Genomic DNA, 7,290 nt, shown 5'->3' on the forward strand with positions numbered 1-7,290 from the left:
TATGCTCGTTCTACTCAATTGTTTGTAAACAATTTAATTTGAAAGAAACACTGTTTAGCCTCTATATTAAAATTGTAATTTTATGTCCATAGCTCTATCAATTAATTTAAGAGTAGTTACATTTATACACCCCCAATACTTCAGCTTTTTACCAAACCAGTGGTGGGGTGAAGGCTTTTTATTTTATTTATTTTGTATTTAACGAGGCAAGTCAGTTAAGAACAAATTCGTATTTACAATGACGGCTTTGTTGTTTTTTGAACTGCAGATTGTCCCTTTAAGAACCAGTGGGTATATATCAAGATGAGGAATATTGAACAGATTCTCAGATGGCAGTTTGCATGTGTGTCTTACATGAAAAAAYACATTTACATTACCAAGTACATTAATTGGTTAAACCTACTCTAAGAGTATGTATTAGAGAGATTTGAATCCTAATCAACCCATTGTCACGTTCTGACCTTAGTTTATTTTTATGTCTTTGTGTTATGTTGGTCAGGGCGTGAGTTGGGGTGGGTAGTCTATGTTCTGTTTTCTATGTTGTTGTATTTCTATGTCTGGCCTGATATGGTTCTCAATCAGAGGCAGCTGTCGATCGTTGTCTCTGAGAATCATATTTAGGTAGCCTGTTTTCCCCATTTTGGTTGTGGGTGGTTGTTTCCTGTGTTAGTACCATACGGGACTGTTTTGGTTGTTTGTTTTGTTAAGTGGTCTGTTGATTGATTAAATATCTCATTATGGACACTTACCACATTGGTCTGATCCTTGTGACTCCTCAGATGAGGTCGAAATCCGTTACACCCATCCACTGTGAGTACATCTGTTGTTGAGGTACAGTAGATCAACAAAGGTACAGCACTCTAGCAGTAGTCAAGCTGCTGATGATGAAAAGCCTTGTTAGTACATAGGTCAAATTAGATTTACAATGTCCTGTCTTTTTTGGCTTTAGAAAAAAGCTAATATTTTTGCTAGCTTTTTGTATTAATTTCCAGAGCTTTTCCTGGAAGGTCTGATTGTCCTGCCACCAAACATTATTAATGTCAGTGGCAGCTTTAGCCTTTTCGGGGCCCTAAGCAAGATTTGGTTGGGGGGGGCCCCACTTACATACAGGAGCAACTGGAGTTGTGTGCCTTGCTCAAAGGCACATCGACATATTATTCCCCTAGTGGGCTCAGGGATTCAAACCAGCAACATTTTGGTTACTGGCCCAAYGTTCTTAACCACTAGGCTACCTGCCGGTAAAAAGTAGTGACACCTGGCGGCAAAACATTAATTTAGTTCATTTCTTTCAATTCAATTTTGTCATGGGGCATAGATAAAATGTTGCAGTTTTATAGAAAGAAATGCATGCAATTATACTCATTTTGCCATGGGGCAGAGATTGCTAATTTCGAGCAATTCTACACATTTTGTAATGACTTATGCCATGTTTATATGATCTGAGTGACTAACAAAATCAATGGGGGCTCCCTGGAGGTCAGGGCCCCTGTGCATGTGCCCTGTGTGCCTGTTGGTATTCGGTCATGATTACTACTGGCTAGGCTAACAATTGTTAGCTGACATGGCTAATTGAGTGACTCAGTGACAGACATAACAAGAGAAGAAAAATATATGCACAAATTTCGAAATTGCATCTGGTGTATTTTACTATTCTTACACTCAATAGTCATGAGACCCCAATGAGTTCCTAAATGTTTTTTATGTTTTGGGTCGGGTGCCCTAAGCGACAGTTTGTCGCTTATGCCTGGAACCGGCTCTGATTACTGTGCATTATAACTATTTGAAATGGCATAAAACAACATAGCTGTAAATGGCAGCTTAAAGTGGTTGGTTTTAAAAATGGTACAGCTCTTTAACAGTTTAAGCTACAGCAGACACTGGACTAAACCAACTGTAAAAAGGTCTTACATAACTAGTTGATTAACTATTTCATGTTTTAAATGTGCATACATTTGCATAAAAGGAATACATTCACCACAGTACCTAACTTCCCCTCTGGTGTCTTCAACCATCCACCAGAGGGCATTGAGGGGGTTGAGCACCTACTCCAACTACGGCAGGATGGCCAGGCCACAGCCGAGTACACGCTCTCCTTTCGGACAGTGGCAGCATCCAGCGGACACCCTCCGCCTCCCTTGGACATCGAGGGGAGCCCCACCTCTGCCGTCAGATCCCCGGTCTACTAACCACAGGTCCTGGCAACCATCATGACGCACACCTGCGTCTCATCAGTCACACCTGCAATTCATTACTCCCTTGATCACTTTATTTAGCACTCTTTTGTTATTAGTCTTCAGGTAGTATTGTTTATGTTTCTATGTCAGAAGCTTCTCTTGTTTTGTATCGCTCCATGTTCCTTATTATTAAACTCACTGCACCTGCTTCCAGACGCTTCCCTGCGTCTATATTACACGATCTCTTTAATCAAATCAAACTTTATTTGCCACATGCGCCGAATACAAGTTGTGGCAGACCAGGGGGTTGGGTCAAAACGTTTACACAGATCAGACACGTACAGAGTAGGATTAGCTCAGTTTCAAAGGTGTTTATTAAAATAATAGTCCAAAAGAATAGGTCTCTCCCAAGAGACCCTCTCTGGGATACCGTCTTCTGGGCTCCGGGTCTTGCTGTGTCCTGTGGGGATCAAAACCGAACTCCCTCCTATTACCTCTGGTACCATCCCCAACTATACGGGAGTCCTTTCCTCCCCAAGTCTCTTTCCTATGTGCTGCCCTTCTGGCAGCTTTATGGGACTTGTACAGCTGGTGATCAATCAGCCCTTGATTACTCACCAATCCCCAATCAGCTCCAATTAGTCCTGGCAGGAGAGCCCATTGAGACCTGGCACGTCCAGCAGATGGAGCCATCGCCTCGATGTATACACTGTCTGTCACCAGGAAAGTAGAATTAAGACATCCGGGATAAATGACTCAGCTGAGCTCAATGAAGCCAAAACATGTGCGTCCAGGCTTAATTGGTTGCACAAAGACCAAGCCAGGATGAGCAGACACGGATTCATTAAGCCAGGTGAAACCAATCCTGGATAGGTGCGCGCTCACGGCTCACTCAAATAGACCCCGCCACAGATCACAGATTAACTGATTTACCATGGCAACTAGAGCCGCGTACTTTTCCCGCTCGGAAGCACAAATCCTCATGGAGGCATACGAGGAGGTAAAAATATATTAAGAAGAAAGGCAACACCGCCACAGTGATAAAGCAAAGAGAAAAAGCGTGGCAAAGTATTGCAGACCGCCTGAATGCGTAAGTAGTGCACAATTACACACTCACCGCTCCGCTGAAACATCACAATTACAATTCAAATATTTAATTCACATCTCCAAAAATGCAGTTGTACTGTAATTATGAAACGGTTAAATTTTTAATTGAAATGCACCTGCAGATATGAGTGAAATTGTGTAAAGTAACTCCATCACACTGTATAAAGCTATGATAAATTTTTTGATATTTTTACTGAAAACAAGACAAAAATACCAAGTAATTTTTTGCAGTGTGATCCATTAAATGTGTGTGTGTGTGTGTGTGTGTGTGTGTGTGTGTGTGTGTGTGTGTGTGTGTGTGTGTAGATTAAACATGAACGGGCCAAAACGGACATGGCAGCAGGTCAAAATCAAATACAAGAACATTCTGCAGAATGGTATGGTCCCTGACTAATATTTAACAAAGCACAAGCATATATTGTACCCAGAAGGTGCCTGCTCACACATTGTCTGTACTGTTTTTGCAGTGAAAAAGAATCCCACAGACAAGGCACGGGTGTGGGTCACCAAGGCTGACCTTACCCAGCAGAGGACATGGCCTTGGAGCTAAATAAAGGCAGGCCCGTCTTAGAGGGATCCCTGGGGGGAAGAGACGAGCATAGGTTCCTCCCAAGATGCCACCCGCTTCATTCAAGGTATGTCCTTTCATCTCTACATGGGATACAACCACATTCATATTGAATCAATTTGGACTGTCTGACTTTGGTTTACCTATTGCCTTGCAGTGTCTGGCAGCACTGTGTTCCTGTTAGAGCCACCAGCACAAGCACCAGACGATGCTGATCCAGTGAGTACTCCATCAAAGGCATACGTAGGCCTGGCATGTCTTGTCTACTAGCTTCAATATGAATCCGATTAAATGTGAAGGTGAAGGCCCCAGTGCAGCAGCACAGCACATGATGGAGACGATGATGAGGAGGAGACCATCTCTCTGGATTCCAGAAGGCATGAGGTATCATGTTAAGACTGTGAAAGTACTATTTACTCTACAATGGTGAGGTCCTCATCAAAATCAAAAAATCTAATTTCTTTTACAGACCCAGATGCTATACAGTGGGAAAACCAGATGCGGCAACATAGTGCGTAATTAATAAAGGACACCACATCCTGCCAAATTCCAGCTGCGCTAATTGTATTGTGTTCACAGAGCTCACAAGCTATCAGAAAGTTGTATGGCAACCACCTCCGGCGCCAAATAGAACTGGCAGACATAGACATTCAGTACAAGAAGAAAAGATGGAAAATCTTGCACTGGAGTCCGAAATAAAAAAAAAGGACAATTAGGAAACTGGACCTTGAAATAAAAAAACTTGAGAGGGAGGTGAGATATGCCTTCAATGTACACTGTATGCTACCTTGTAACACAAATGTATTAATCATTATTTTTCTTTCCTCCCCCAGCTCCAAGAAGATGACACAGCTCAAAATAAAAATTAGGTATATTCTCGTAAAGTCAAGTGAGCCATGACATATGAGCTCTTATTGTGAGCACACAGGACGGTGGCATCTTTCTAAGGTTTTTTTATTTTCCCAGCAATCAGTAAACCAAGTCATCTGTATAAGGCATCGCCCTCTTTTGCCCACCCCCCCAGCACCAGGTGTGGCCACTAGCCTATATGAAGGCCCAAAATTGTGTGTTCCTTTCTGCTCTGACAATGGCATGCCCATTCGTGCGAGATGTGGTGGATGAAGAAGCACTTGTGCTGAGGAGAGCCTTCAGGCGAGAAAGGGTCTTCAGGGACCGGTTGGACCCACTGGCCTTCCCTGATGACCATCTATATGAAAGATACAGGTTTTCTGCAGATGGCATCAGGTATCTATGCAGACTACTGGGTCCCAGGATTAAGCACCGCACTGCACGGTGTGTGGAGCAAATGGTTTGTGTGGCCTTGCGCTTTTTTGCTAGTGGAGCCTTCCTGTACTCAGTGGGGGATGCAGAACAGCTGAACAAGCCACAATTTGCCGCACAATAAGGAGTGTGTCTGGCTATCAAAGCATTAGCAGATGTCTTCATCTCCTTCCCTGCCACAGAAGACTCTGTGACTCAAAGAGGAGTTCTATAGGATTGCGGTAAGAGGATCTACAAATTACAGGACAACTGAACACATAGTAGGATACTCATTACTTTGTGTGACAGGTTTCCCAATGTCATTGGTGCAGTGGACTGCACCACACTAAGGATAAAACCCCTCAGGTGCCCATGAGGCCGATTTTGTGAATAGGAAATCCTTTCACAGCATTAATGTTCAGGTGAACATAACTTTTTGATATTGTCCATTGACGAACACTCTGCATTGCCAGTGATGTGCATTGATTGGTGTAATATTCCTCATCTTATGATTTCAGATGGTCTGCAATGCTGACTGTGTGATCAGCAATGTTGTGCAAAATGGCCTGGCTCAGTCCATGACTCCAGAATCTTTCGGCCTCTGAAATCTATCAGTGCCTATCACAAGTAAGCCACACAACCCCTATTTATAACCATCATGGCTGTGTCAAGAATATCACTGTGTTTATGAGTAGTAATGATGAGATTTTGTGTTGACAGGTGAATTCTCTGGTGTGTTGCTGGGAGACAGGGGGTATGGCTGCCAGCCTTTTCTCCTGACACCTTTCACAGACCCCAGGAAGCACAGCAGGCCTACAACCATGCCCATGCCAGGACCAGGGCCAGAGTTGAAATGACCTTTGGCCTCCTGAAGGCACGCTTTCACTGCCTTCACAAATTAAGGGTCAGCCCTGTTAGGGCATGTGATATTACTGTGGCTTGTGCTGTCCTCCACAATGTGGCCTGCCTGAGGAAGGAGAGGGCCCCAGAGTGCACCAGCCATGGACTGGACAATCCGGCAATCTTCCCTGATGACGACAGTGGTCGGCTGCTGAGGACCAATATGTGTTGAATTATTTTAGTTAGTATGTGTGCTTTCAATTTTGGTTAAATATGGCGGTGGCAGAGGAATTTGGTTTTTTTGGGTTCGTTTTTTGACGAATTGGCCTCTTATGATGGTTTGTCGGTAACTGTGTGTAATACAAGGCTGCAGGGAGGCTACTGCATCCATTCATTTGTCTGTTCAGTTGATGTGTATGGATTTGTCCTGCATTTATTTTAGTGTGCAGACATGCAGGGTGTGTTATATACAGACCTTTGAATGTGTATGTATCATTTTGTATAATATGCTTGGATTCTGTGCTTTCCATCTTGTAGAGTCACTGTGACTTCAGTTTCGAAAGGAGCTGATGGTTTACCTGCTTTGTTTTGTCCTTATTCAATAAAGGAACATAATGTTACACATTGTGTTTTTATATTCATATGGAATGTGTATTTGTTTATATGACAGAGTACTAGGGCCACACTGAAGAAAAAGTATAAAGTCATACATTTATGAGGCTGGTTCTTTCTGCAGAAAAGCTACATATTGTTTTTACAGTTTTGATACTTATGACAATGTGATACTTAATATTCTGGCACATCAGCATGTCTTTGTTTATGAAACCATACTGAAGTACAATTTCACRAAATGCCCCACATCTGTCATTTTAACAACTGTCCTCCTTTAAAACAACTGGTTACAATATTATGACTTGTGTTTTTTYCMCCTCTGTGGCYCTAATATTCTATCATTTTATATATAGCCTTATAGTCTATGGGAAACTGTAAATTATCTAATGATAGCAACATCATCTAAAAATCATTTTTTATCCAAAATCATTGAAATTAATGATCACAAACGTTTAAATAATAACAGTGGGTCTAGTTATATGTGATAACAATGTATAGTGAGCAATGAAATAACTATTGGTTTCCATTTGTGGTGACTGCTGACTGACATTAGGGATGAGATTAAATAGATCCTGGAATTTAGCCTGGTCTGGAGCAGGCTAGCTCCACAGAATAAATCTCCATGGTAATTTATACCATAACATATCCTCCTGCCCCCTATCCATCTTTAGTGCAACCGGATTACGGATCAATTGAGCCAGGATCACCAAGATATCCTGGCTTAATCCC

General features: G+C 42.4%; 1 long non-coding RNA gene across 1 annotated transcript; it reads left to right on the plus strand.

Annotated features, from left to right (window-relative positions):
• The first annotated feature begins 4,335 nt into the window (after positions 1-4,335).
• On the plus strand, positions 4,336-5,066 carry LOC139025049 (uncharacterized). Its single transcript, XR_011476486.1, has 2 exons — positions 4,336-4,602; positions 4,683-5,066. It is a non-coding gene; the product is annotated as an uncharacterized lncRNA (long non-coding RNA).
• The last annotated feature ends 2,224 nt before the right edge of the window (positions 5,067-7,290 follow it).

Source organism: Salvelinus sp. IW2-2015, linkage group LG4q.1:29, assembly GCF_002910315.2.
Source record: "Salvelinus sp. IW2-2015 linkage group LG4q.1:29, ASM291031v2, whole genome shotgun sequence".
NCBI lineage: Eukaryota > Metazoa > Chordata > Actinopteri > Salmoniformes > Salmonidae > Salvelinus > Salvelinus sp. IW2-2015.